This window comes from Nelumbo lutea, chromosome 2 (genome assembly GCF_056320005.1).
Source record: "Nelumbo lutea isolate HS-2025 chromosome 2, American lotus-T2T, whole genome shotgun sequence".
NCBI lineage: Eukaryota > Viridiplantae > Streptophyta > Magnoliopsida > Proteales > Nelumbonaceae > Nelumbo > Nelumbo lutea.
In genome coordinates, this window is record NC_142685.1 from 91,337,501 (window position 1) to 91,352,136 (window position 14,636).

Below are 14,636 nucleotides of genomic sequence, written 5' to 3' on the forward strand. Positions count from 1 at the left end.
AAGGTTTCCACTAGGTAACTATCCTGGTCATAACCATAACGGACTGGTGGCCTGGATACCCAAGTGGATATTCTAGGTTGGTCACTACCTAGAACTTGTGGGACATCTCCCCCTACTCCTGAGCTCTCCTCATCAAGAACAATTTCCTAATGATGGGTGTCTAGAATGTAATCGGTCTCCAAGAATTGTGCATTTCAACTGCAAAACACTTTCTGCTCACTTGGGTCATAGAATAAGTAACCTACAGAGCCTTTTGGGTAGCCTACAAATAGGCAACGGCTGGTCTTGGATTCCAACTTGTCCGCACTCGTTCTTTTAATGTGTGCTGGATGATGGGTTTGTCGAAGCCCTCAAATTTAGTACTAGTCCCACAATAAAATATTTGCAGTAAAAGTGGTGCTAGGTTGAATCCCACAGGGAGCAAATCAGTAATCTCTTAGCCGAATGGATACTATAATTGAGTGGGGAAATTTAATAACTAAAATTAAAAGAATAAGAAAGCACTTAAACAAACAAGAGAAAATCAGTCTTACCGAATTCTGGTTCAAGGGTTCGGGTTGAATCGAGTGGCCATCGATCCTAGGTAAATTTTAGAATTCAAGCATTTAACCTTAGATTTATTAGGATAGCCATAATAAACCTTATGTTTTCCTAATTTAGTTGACCAAACCCAGCATTCGATCAACAATTATCACCACTCAATTGGGTACGATAGCGTTCCATGTTAAATAGTGATAGCATTAAGATTTGTACCCCTTCTTTATATAGCCAAAGGAGATGGCTGTTTTCCAACTCCTTCTAGGAGATCATTTTATCTTTAGGGAGTCTTGATCTTCTTTGAACTAATCCTATCCTATCTCTTATCTAATCCCCAACCTTCTTATCCTTATAGGATTACATTCAAAGTTTAGATCTAATAAGAGTCTCTCCCTCTTGGGAGATTACATTCGAATTAGGACTCTAGACTCTTGCATCCGAGTTGGGCTTCTCTGCTACTTGGGCTACTTCCAGGTTCTTCTGCGAGTTCGGCTTCAGCTGTTAAATGGGCCTGGCTGTGAACTTACTCCGACTTCGGGCCTAGTTTCATACTCGATGCGTACTGAATCAGTCAAAACCCAAAACATAAAGGTTGTGCCTTTCTTTCTTCTTTCTAATGCTTTTTGAATTTCCCAATTCGGAGTATGGAATTGTGAGTTAGGCCCAGATCACTGACTGTCGCCGAAACTATGCTAAATCACCCGAATTGGCCTGTTTCCTTCCAATTGCCTTATTTATTGCCCTGAATCAAAATACAAGAGTAATGAGTGCATTTAAGTGCTAAAGAAGTGTAAAAATGATGAAAATTATGGGACAAAAATAGGGTTCTTTTCAGTCTCATCACTGAACAACCCCAAATCTCAAGTGTCTGACACTTGGTTTCTTTCTAGTCCAAAGTTCATATGGAGTGTTTGGAACCAATTTGGTTGGAACCCGACTCAGCACGTAGATCGCAGTCTCTAATGCGTAACCCCAAAAGGATGTGGGTAACTCTGAGTGTATGAGAAGCGACTGGACCATATCTAATAAGGTCCAATTCCTCACCTCTGAAACATCGTTAAGTTGTGGTGTAACAGGAGGAGCTAACTATGACACTACCCCATTGTCCTTTAAGTAGTCCCTGAATTCGTCGGAGAGATACTCACCACCTCGATCAGATCGAAGGGCCTTAATTTCTCTCTCTAACTGTTTCTCGACCTCTTGTCTAAACTCTTTGAACTTTTCAAAGGATTCAGACTTGTGTCTCATTAGGTACATGTAACCATATCGTGAGAATTCATCTATGAAGGTGATGAAATACACGTGTTGATTTCGTGTCCTAACACTCAGGGGACCACATACATCAGTATGTATTAGGCCAAGTGTGCCTATACATCTTTCAGGCTTACTGTTAAATGGTCGTTTCGTCATCTTGCCTTGTAGGCAAGGCTCACAGGTGGGAAGATCTTCTACAGCTAGAAAATCCAAAGGACCATCCTTTACCAACCTTGTGATTCGGTCAACACCGATGTGGCCAAGTCGGTAATGCCACAGACACGTGGGATTAACTGTATCATGGGCTCTCTTCTTGGGGATTTCAGCCGACGTAGTTTCATTATGTTAGTTTCTAGAGAAGTATGTAGAACATAGAGACTGTTCTCTAGTTCCCCGTATGCGATGAATCTGTTATTTCTTTTAATAGTAATCGTATTACTAAAGAAGACAGAATAACCATCTGCACACAATTTTGAGATTGAAATCAAATTTTTTCTTAAATTTTGTACATAAAGACAATCTTTCAGTACAATTGTTCCTTCTCTAAAAAGTATTCTATGGTTCCTATGGCCGTGGGTGCAACAGTTGCAGTAGTCCCCAAGTAGAGTGTGACTTCTCCTTCCCTCAGCCTTCTAGTTACCTTGAACCCCTGCAGTGAGTTACATGCATGAGTTGAAGCCCCAAAGTCAATACACCAGGATACAAAAGCTACCAATAAATTGGTTTCTATAACACAAGTTTCGAAATTACCTTTCTTGGATTCCATGTTGGCAGGATAGTTCATTTTCCAGTGGCCGGTCTTCTTGCAGAAGTGACAAGCATTTGATGCTTTGTCTTTCTTCTGCTTCTTGGGTTTGGTAGCCTTCTTCTGGTGCTTTCTCTTTGCCTTCTTTTTCTTGCCCAATTTTCCAGTTTTAACAAGCATGGCAATGGGCTCATCCTTTTTAATAAATTCTTTGGCCCTCTACAACATATTGCTGAGTACCTGCAAGCTGACATTCAACTTGTTCATGTTGTAGTTCATGATGAATGGATTAAAGGATAGAGGCAGAGAGTTGAGAATAGCATCGATCTGTGTTACCAGATCCAGCCCGGATCCAAGAGCCTCTAGTTCGTTGATATAACCCATTATCCGAAGACAATGGTCGTGAACTTGTTGGTTCTTGGACATCTGCGCGGTCATGAACTGTTTCAAGACCTTCTACCGAGTAGAATGATTCTGCTCTTCGTACATTGTCTTGAGACTATCCAATACATCCTTGGCAAGTTCGATCTAATTGAACTACCTCTGAATTGGATTATCCAAAGAGGCAATGATATAGCAGCGGGCAAGGGGGTTTTTCTCCTCCCATTCTTGGTATTCTCTTCTACAGGCCTCAGAAGCCCTATCTCCCGAACGATCCGGGGGAGGATTCTTGGCTACCTTATCCAACTTTTCAAAGGATAAGACCAACATAAGGTTCCTATACCAGTCGGCATAGTTTGGGCCCTTAAGCTTGTTGTCATCAAGAAGCATTGCAAAAAATATGTTTGCCATTTTCTGATAAAAGAGCAAGCATTAGTCCACAACCTAATTTGATTCATGTTCATTACATAGATATGGATTTTAATCTACATTCCATTTCCATTTATTCATCTTTGAGATTTCCCTCCTTTCTCAGTGATGGAGACTACGGGTTGTCTTTGGAAATGTTGGGAATCACATAGGGTGCATGAGCCAACTGTTTCAGCTGCAAAACCCCACCACCTTTCTGTGAAGGATCATATCCACTCATCATATGAATTTTCCCTTTGGCCTCTGTCAGACAAGGTTCAAAGCCATTTTCAAGTAAACCTTTCTATCCAATGAGTGCTTACCCATCATATTCATGAACGCCAAGGTATCGTGTGAGGATGAGTCCATCAATAATGAGGAAACACACCAGAAAATGGGCTATCCATTTGCTGGTGGATAGCCCATTTTCTGGTGCGTTTCCTCATTAGGACGGACTCATCCTAATGATGGAAGGCCTTTAGAGAGTTTATCATATGAATCTCCCTATCACTTGCACTCATATTAGCTGGAGGGAACAATTAATTACGCCCTAATTTGATTTAGGTCAAACCAAAGTGACTCCCACTGACTTTCATAAAGTCAGATTTTGGTGGGCCTTAATCAGCTAGGGTTCTGCACGTAACCTCTTGATGATGTGTGGGGCCCACCACTTAGGGAGGTCATCCAATGACCAAAAGGGACACCATGGCAATGATGTGCATTCAGCCATGGTGTGCGTAAGAGCCATTGTCGAATGAGCATGGGCCAAGCACTTATGGCCCATGTATGTAGCACATCACACATCCATACATCTCATGCAGGGATAAATTGATCCAATCAATTAATTATCTGTAAGGCTCATTGGAAGCCCGTTTTAAATCCATAATATTAACCATTAATATTATCTAGGTATATGGGCTGGATTAGGGTTACCCAGTTCAGCCCATATAGCTTTATCCTTTGAAGTGGGCTTTTGGTAGTTTTAACTATTTAAAACTGGGCCTTTATTGGTTGGGCTGAATTAACCATTTAATTAAATATCAATCCCCAGGCCCATTAGTGGGAAAATTAGGGCTGACTTTCAACCTTGATTAAACCCAAGATTTGGTCCAAACAGTTTGAACCAATCTTGGTTCGAATGGGTCTAGGGTTTGATCTTTAATTAAATCTTTAATTCAAGAAAATAATTTAAAATTCAAGAACTGATAAAAGAAAAACAAGAATCAGTTAAATAGGGCTATTCGCACAATCCATCATGCAAAACAGAGGTTAGATCACAATTTGCAGTTTCATAAACTATAAATCATAGATAGCGAATGTCCCATCCGCGAAATCTCCTTCTTTGCGAAATCTCCCTTTTTGCACTGCCATCTTTGATCCAAAAATAAAAATAAATAGAAATCCTATTTTTATTAATAATTACATCAGATCAAATGCCTATACATTGAGTCTAAAAGAAGAATTATTTACAGACCAAATGTAATAAATAAATCAAGAAACTGCAAATCTTGCAGTTCTCCCTGCGCAAACCAAGAATTCGATCTCCTCTTGTACGAACAACCCATAAATCAAGAAAATCATAAAGAACTATTCTAAACAAAAATCAGATTTATGTAAAAATAATTTCAGATTATTTGCCCACTGATTTTGGGAACAAATTTCCCAAAAACCCATATTTGTGCAAATTGGGTATAACGCCTTCTACCTATTTGCGCAGGTTCGAATCTGAAACAGAATGGTTGTAGATTTGAACCTGGATCTGATACCACTGAAGGGATAGGATATCCATCACATGGATGCCTAGAGATTGCGGAATAATGGGGCAAATTTCAAAATTTTTTCTCTCCCTTCAATTGGGAATCGCATTCCCTATTTAGAAATCATATTTTCATGGATCATTCTTGAATCATAAACTGAACCAGATCTGAACCAAAAGGAGTAGGGAGGGATTATACCTGATATGGAAAAATAGTATCTTCCAATGGAGGTGTTCACGCCCAAGGAAGGATCCAAAATCTGCTCCCACTGAAGATGGCATAGTGCAGGATGGAGTAGAATCAGTAGTGTTCTTCCAAAAGAACTTGACCCTTCGCAAGAATCAACTAGATGGTGTGTGAATACAGCTCCAACCAATCTTTTCTCCAAAAGATTGGTATCAAGATCAAATCTTGAGTTCTCCCAAGAACTGGAGATCGAACTGCAGGAGGCGGCAGCTGCAGGAAGGAGGCGGCAAGCGAGTATTCGCAGGGTGCAGATTTTCTCTTCTTGTGATTTTAGTTCTGATGACAAGAATGTGAATTGTATGTCTAAAGGCTGCCGCCCCCTCCTCCTTTTATAGACTTAAAGGGATCAACTCCTAATCCCATTAGGAGTTGCTAATCCAAATCATATCTGGATAAGAAGTCCCTTTTACGGGTTTGTCGAAGCTCTCAAAATTATTACTAGTCCCACAATAAAATATTTGCAGTAAAAGTGGTTCTAGGTCGAATCCCACAGGGAGCAAATCAATAATCTCTAGCCGAATGGGTAATGTAATTGAGTAAGAGAATTTAAATACTGAAATTAAAAGAAAAAAAAATAGCAACTTAAACAAGAGAAAATCAGTCTTACCGAATTCTGGTTCAAGGTTCGGGTTGAATCGATTGGCCATCGATTCTAGGTACATTTCAGCATTCTTGCAATTCAAGCATTTAACCTTATATTTATTAGGATAGCCATAATAAACCTTGTGTTTTCCTAACTCAGTTGACCAAACCCAGCATTCGATCAACACTTATCACCACTCAACTGGGTACGATAGCGTTCCATATTAATCGGTGATAGCATTAAGAATTGTGAAAACAGTTAAACCAAAACAACAATAATTAAGATAGCTGCAATTACTGAATCTTGTTCCATCGATTCCTTTTAGGTTAAACCATGTCAATACATTGGTCAAAGGCTGTCACGAACAATTGACCCAAAAAGATATCAACCTAACTGCTACTTGTACCATTATTCGTGACAATTATGAATCACCGAAATCATGGATAGTAGTAGGAAGATCAACATTAATTCAGTTTGTCAAACTAATTACATCAACATCTAATAAAGATATGCACAAGAATCAATGAATAGTTGAATTAAAAAGCAAGAAAATAAATTAACTACAGAACCTCACAATGACACAATCGAACCTACCCCCTTGAACCAGAAAAAGAAGCTTAGCTGCTCATGATCTGCGCAATCTCCATGCTTTGCTTCTCCATAACCGAATTGCTTTCTTGAGCTTCTTGATCTTCTTGATGATCTCTTGGATCTGGGAGTGAGTGATGCTAGAGCTGGTTCACCCCCTCTTTATATAGCCAAAGGAGAGGGTTGTTTTCCAACTCCTTCTAGGAGATCATCTTATATTTAGGGAGTCTTGATCTTCTTTGAACTAATCCTATCCTATCTCTTATCTAATGATCTAATGTCAATCTTCATATCTCTCTAGGATTACATTCAAGACTTTAGATCTGATAAGACTCTATAATTGGAGATTACATTCGAAATTCGGACTCTTAAGTCTTGAATTCGAGTTTGGCTGCTTTAAAACTTGGGCTGCCTCAAGGTACTTCTGCGAGTTGGGCTTAAGTTGTGAAATGGGCCTAAATACGAACTTGCTCCGATTTCGGGCTCATTTTTGTACTCGATTTGGGTCGAATCTGTCGAAACTAAATACATAAAAGTTGTGGGCCTTCCTTTCATCTTTTTAATGCTTCTTGAATTGTCCAATTTGGAGTCCAGAATTGAGAGTTAGGCCCAGTTTACTGACTGTCACCGAAACTATGCAAAATCACCCGATTTGCCTTGTTTTCTTCCAATTGCCTTCTTTATTGCCCTGAATCGAAATACAAGAGTAATGAGTCCATCTAAGTGCTAAATAAATATAAAAGAGTGAATATTAGAGGATAAAAATAGGGTTCTTTTTAGTCTCATCAAACCCCCCACAGTTAAACTTTGCCCGTCCTCGGGCAAGGCAAAAACTCAAGTAACACAAGAGAGACTAACTATTGATTTTCAATATTTCTTTTTCTCTACATGAGGCCTGGTTCATTTCATGCTTTAGTTCAGACTTGGTAACCTTTCCCTTTTCATCTCTTTCTCCCCTTTTTCTTGTCCAAGAGTGATCACAAATCACCATTCCTCATGGTCCCAAGTTAAATCGATAGTCAAGGAGACAAGCCTCCAGGGCTGAAGCTCCTTGGACTGCTTGCTTTTAACAAACCAATTCAGCCAGATGCAATTACTTTTCTTTGAATCAAAACAAGGTGTGCTTATTGCCATAAGCTTGCTATGTATCACATCTCCCCCACTTAGTGTGAATTCCTAGGATCTAAAGGTGAGAATGGGGTTGGGGTTCTAGGGTGAGTGCATTTTATTCTCCATTTCACCCTTGCCTTCTTTTCAAGATGTGAGTGCATTTTATGCTCCATCTCACACTTGCTTTTATTTCTAGATGTGAGTGCATTTTATGCTCCATCTCACACTTGTTTTTGTTTGTAGATGTGAGTGCATTTTATGCTCCATCTCACATTAGTTACGATTTTATTTTCAAACTCCTTTTTTTTTCACAAGAATCATAAGGTTTCACTGTCTGATCCATGAATTCATTGATCATGGTCTCTATATGCCTAACACAGCAAGTTCTAGAATAATCAACCCATGTTTGACGGATAATTATGTGAAAATCAACCAAATCCTTATGCATTTTGCCTATTGATCGATTAAAATCATGAGGTGCCATATGTGGCCAAGAAAGATTCAGTTAGTCATGCTTGCATCCTAGCTTATCTATTCAGCCTAAGCACATGATTCCTGATAAGTTGAAATCGTTCAAGTATAAGTTTCCGGGAGCAGAAATTTAAAGAAGGTAAGGTATCCCAAATTTCCATCAGATTTCCCTAATCCCCCCACACTTAAGTTATACATTGTCCCCAATGTATGTGATTATGCATAAAGTAGAAGGATTTGGGGGTACTTCCCTGTTTGTCTTGTTGGGTTCCTGCTAAACACAAAAATCAAAAACCAAACAAAACAACAAAATTAACTAAACACAATGGGTTGCCTCCCACAAGCACAATTGTTTAACATCATTATGCTCGACGTTCTCCCTTGCTATTTTAACTCTCGTGGTTGCAGCTTCTAGTGTGCTCCCCTTCCATCCATCATGGGCGGGTTCAAATCTAGAATAGGGGCCTTCATATCCAGTTGTGCACTCGATTCTAGCTCCTCATTCATGTCTTTTTCAAAACTTTCCTGCACATTTGGATCAATAGTGTCAACCGAGTGGTCTTCATTTGGGTACTTCATAGCTTCAAAAATATTAAATTTAATAGTCTCCCCACCGATTTCGACGGAGAGGGTACCCTCATCCACATCTATTTTGGTCTTGGTCGTTTTCATGAATGGCCTGCCTAATAGAAGTGGGGCTGAACTTTCGATCATGTCCTCCTCCATCTTCAGAATGTAAAAATCAGTTGGGAAAATTAAATCGTTAACCTGCACCATTACATTCTCAACAATCCCTTTTGGGTAGGCGTTAGAACGATCAACTAATTGGATAATAACTTTAGTTTCCTTTAAAGGACCTAATCTCAAAGCATAGTAAATCGAGTATGGCATGACATTGATGGATGCACCTAAGTCTAGCGTGGCATGCTCGATTCGCTTATTGCCAATCACACAGGGTAGGGTGAACATACCTGGATCAACATGTTTTTCTGGTAAGGTCCTCTTGATCATGGCTGAAACATTCTCTCTAACTCCTACCTTAATGGGGTTCTCGTTTGAGTCCTGTACCTCCTCTTGTCCTTATCAGCCTTCCTTGGTGAGGTAGGTTCTAGCTGCAATTCCTTCCCGCTTCTCAGCACCACTGCACTTACATTCTCCTTGGGGTTGACTACCATTTGTGATGGTAGTTTCCCGGAGCTCTGTGCCTCCAACTTGCTAATGGCAGTGGCAATTTGGCTGATTTGGTTCCCCAAATTCTGAATGTTGGCTCTTGTTTCCTATTGCTGAGTATTAGTAGCTAGAGCCTTAACTATATCTTCTAATGATGTACCTGAATTCAGGGGTTGGCCTTGCGCTATGATGGGTGCTGGAAACTGGGGCTGTCGACTGAAAAAAATGGAGTTTATATTGCTGCTGCTCTCCTTGGTTCCCGTAGCTCAGGTTTGGATGATCTCTCCACCCTGGATTGTAGTAATTGGAGTAGGGATCATACTTTCATTGGGGCTGGCCCGGGAATCCTCTTATGACGTTTACTTCCTACATCGGTCCATCTTGTAATGATGGACACATGTCTGTAGGATGGCCAGGGATCGAACAGATACCACACACCCTAGTAGTTTGTAATTGTCCTGCAGCTAGTTGCCAAACCAAAGCAGTTAAGTCAGAAATCTGATTTTCTAAATTTACATGGCTTACCTCATTTGCATGCCTAATGGGACCATCTATCCTTCCACCGAACTGCTGTGAATTTTCGGCCATGTTGGAAATTAATTCCCTAGCCGCTTCGGGTGTCTTGTTCACTAAAGCTCCTCCACTGGCTGCATCGACCATACTTCTATCCATGGACTGAAGCCCTTCATAGAAGTATTGGATCAAAAGTTGTTCGGGTATTTGGTGGTGTGGACAGCTAGCAACAAGTTGTTTAAATCTTTCCCAATATTCATATAGCGTCTCACCACCAAATTACCGAATTCCACATATTTCTTTTCTTATATTTGCAGACCATGATGCAGAGAAATATTTATCCAAAAATATCCTATTTATCTTATCCCATGTGCGTATTGAACCGGAAGGAAGAATATACAACCAGTCCTTTGCTTTATCACGTAAAGTAAATGGAAAGGCTATAAGTTTTACCTGGTTCTCGGTCATACCATGGGGCTTCATGCTCGAACAGACGATATGGAATTCTTTTAGATGCTTATGAGGGTCCTCACCTGGAAAACCATGAAAAATAGACAATAATTGAATCAAACCAGATTTCAATTCAAAACCTACCTCAAGAGTGGGATACGTGATGCATAGGGGCTGTTGGTTCATAATTGGTGCAACTAACTTTCTCAATGTCCTTTCTCTATCAGCCATTCTTTCTTCTCCTTCAATGATGGGTAGATCACAATATGAAATCACCTTCTTTGGTGAACGATCCTTCCTTTGTCTTGCCTCCTTCCTTAAACGATGGGTGGTCCTCTTAATTTCAGGGTTGTACTCGAGTTCACCTTGTTGAGAAGCATGAGCCATAAAACAAAAGATGTTAACAAAGAGAAGGTAATAGCTAAGAAATTAAAGTTGCTCCCCAGCAACGGCGCCACAATTTTGACGGGTTTTTCGAAGCCCTCAAAATTATTACTAGTCCCACAATAAAATATTTGCAGTAAAAGTGGTTCTAGGTCGAATCCCACAGGGAGCAAATCAATAATCTCTTAGACGAATGGGTAATGTAATTGAGTGAGAGAATTTAAATATTGAAATCAAAAGAAAAGAAAATAAATAGCAACTTAAACAAGAGAAAATCAGTCTTACCAAATTCTGGTTCAAGGTTTGGGTTGAATCGATTGGCCATCGATCCTAGGTACATTTCAGCATTCTTGCAATTCAAGCATTTAACCTTAGATTTATTAGGATAGCCATAATAAACCTTGTGTTTTCCTAACTCAGTTGACCAAACCCAGCATTCGATCAACACTTATCACCACTCAACTGGGTACGATAGCGTTCCATATTAATCGGTGATAGCATTAAGAATTGTGAAAACAGTTAAACCAAAACAACAATAATTAAGATAGCTGCAATTACTGAATCTTGTTCCATCGATTCCTTTTAGGTTAAACCATGTCAATACATTGGTCAAAGGCTGTCACGAACAATTGACCCAAAAAGATATCAACCTAACTGCTACTTGTACCATTATTCGTGACAATTATGAATCACCGAAATCATGGATAGTAGTAGGAAGATCAACATTAATTCAGTTTGTCAAACTAATTAACATCAACATCTAATAAAGATATGCACAAGAATCAATGAATAGTTGAATTAAAAAGCAAGAAAATAAATTAACTACAGAACCTCACAATGACACAATCGAACCTACCCCCTTGAACCAGAAAAAGAAGCTTAACTGCTCATGATCTGCGCAATCTCCATGCTTTGTTTCTCCATAGCCAAATTGCTTTCTTGAGCTTCTTGGTCTTCATGATGATCTCTTGGATCTGGGAGTGAGTGATGTTAGACAGTTTTGTATGCCCTTAGCTTCAATCCATTTTGATGTACTTTTGACATTTAGTGTAAATAAATAAAGTACATGTTTGATTCATGTTGTTTGGTATAATTCTGTGTAAGAACCTAAAACTAGACACTTATAGAAACTTGTGTTAGTTTTAAATGTTCACAGCCATTGGATAAGTCTGGGAGATTTATCCTGCCAAGGCTGATACTGATGTGCCACCAAGTGTTGGGATGGCTTGTTTTGGCCATCAGGGTAAGACGCAAGGCACATGCAGTATGGGATTGCTTGAACCCTTGAACCGGACCAGATTTTCAGTATTGCCCTAGACCTTGGAGACAGATGGGCAAAACTGGAAAGTTACACCTGACCCCTGGACTCGATTATGACACATCACTAGGTGTCAGATCGGGCTATCTTTGATATGCCAATCAGTGAGATCCTTAGTGGGGGTCAAAACCTGGACATGTTGGGGCAGTCTGAGAATTCATCTGAGTGAGTGATCATAGTGATAGGATCAACCCCTTTGTCGGACAATGGTAATGATTGGGAATGCACTCTCTCTGATGGAAACCAAACTGCTTGCAGTTGATTTCAATCGTTGGAATTTTGTTTTGCAAAATAAATAAATAAATAAATATATAATATATATATATATATATATATATATATATATATATAGGTATATGTATAGTTTAAAAGATTTGCAAAAGGTTATAATTCTTGGGATCCATGTGAGTAGAGAGTGCGACATTGTTCCTTGATCATTAAGGGCTGAGAGGTTAAGCATAAGACCATTTAGGATAATACCTGATGGCCTAATCTTGCACCTACTCACAGTCCCTGGGTTTTTATAAGATGGCTTGGCCCAGGGACCACTTAATGTAAGTGTTGGGCCCATAGGGTCCATGTGATGGGCTGAAGGGGGTCACTGAGTTTTTCAGTGAATTCGGTTGGGCCTTGTAATAAAGTTTGGGCTGAACCCATGTGGCTGGTGTGTAGATCAATGCTTGGGTCCCACACCATACAAAGAAGCCCAACTGGGCAGCAGATTGGAAACTAGTTAAACACTGAACACTTAATGGGCCAAAAGCCCATTTCGAACTAGACTGATATGATCACCTATTCATGGGGCGAATCTGAGATTAATGTTAGTAAAAGGATTGGGTCTTTAACCTTATCCACTTTGGGAGACCTAATTCAAATCAGATTTGAATCTGGTAATCTCCTGATAAGATAAGGAGAAAACTAACTTAATCTACAGATAGGATTAAGATTATCCCCTATCCAAATATTTATTTGGATTGGGATAACTCCCAATTAGGAGGTTTCTTAATCAAGAAGAAAGATGAGAAACCATAACAAAAATATTAGATTTCGAACTAGGGTTGGTATGCAAGATATACCTCCTGTGAATTGAGATTTTATCACACATAGACTCCAGAGAGAAGAGACACAGTTCAACCCTCTTCGTCCCTGGATTTCTCCTCCAGTAGCCACCATTCCCTGTTGCAAGATTGGATCTTTGCAGCAATAGGAAGTCAAGAAATTAGTTCTTGACAACAGTCTTGTGGGAAAGACTAAAAGGAATTCGGTGTTTAGAGTTTCTAGAGGATTCTTGCGAAGGATCCAGTGTGTAGGACGCACACTGCTGGTTTCGTTCCATCCACAGCTGTGTCATTTTCAGCAGGAGCGGATCTTGGTTTCTTCTTTGGGCGTGAACACCAACTTTGGGAGATACTGTTTCTCCGGATTAGGTATATTCCTCCCTTTTGCTTTTGGTTCAGATCTGGTTCGATTATGGTTCAAGTAGAATCCTTGAATATTGTATTCTAAATTTAGGGAATATGATTCCTAGTTGGGAGAAGGTAGGAAAATTTTTGAAATTCGCCCACCCATTCCGCACCCTTCATGGCATCCATTAGATGGATCCTACCATTCTTTCAGTGGTATCAGAGCCAGGTTCAAATCTTGAACCAAAAGAAAATCAAATCTGACCCTGCGCAGATGGACAGAAGTTGTTCTGCCAAGATTTGCATAGATTGCTTTATTTTTTTTTTAAGAAATGGTTTATTGTTAAGGGCGATTGATCTGAAATTAATTTTTGTTAAATCCAAAATCTATTTAGAATTTTTCTTTATTTATTTTTGATTTAATGGACTGCTCGAACCTGGAGATCGCAGTGCAGTTTTGGTGTAGATGGTCTGCACACCCTTTTTCATTTATTTTATTCAATTCGGTCTATAAATATTTTTTTTTTATTTTTCTAGACTGAATGTATAGGATTTGATCAAGAATATAATTAATTAATAGAAATAGGATTTCTGTTATTTATTTTCTTGATTAAAGAAGAAGGAAGAAGATGGCGGCGCTGGAGGTTTGTAGATGGAGAAATCACTTCCTGCGATTTACAGTTTATGAAACTGTAACATTAGTGATTAACCTCTATTTTGCAGGTGGTGCGAACAGTCCATAATTGATTTGTGTTTGTTTAAAATCAAGATTACTAATTTCATATCTTTCATGAATTAATTCTTGAATTGAAAATCAGTTTTGGACCATTTCGGACTAGATTGGACCAAAACATTTTGGACCGAATCTGGGGTTCGAAGGGGGCTATTTTTCAGTCCATATTTCTCACACTTGTTGTTTCAAATCTGATGTTCAATTACAGGGATTAATTCGGCCCACCTGTAAAGCCCGATTTTAAAGGGTTAAAACTGCAAAAGCCCATTATTGTGAGAAAAGCTGTATGGGCCGAACTGCTAACTGCAATTCAGCCCATACACCTAGTAGACATTAATTGTTAATGCTTTGGGTTTTTAAATGGGCTATTTGATGGGCTCTACAGCAGTTAATTGATTGGATCAATTCCTCCTTTACATGTGATGTTTGGATGTTTGATGTGCTACGACCATGGGCCATAAGCACTTGGCCCATGTTGACTCGTTAATGGCTCTTGCGCACACCATGGCTGAAGGCACATCATTGCCATGGTGTTCCTTAAGGTCATTGGATGACCCCTCCTTGCTTGGTGCGCCCCACAACCCT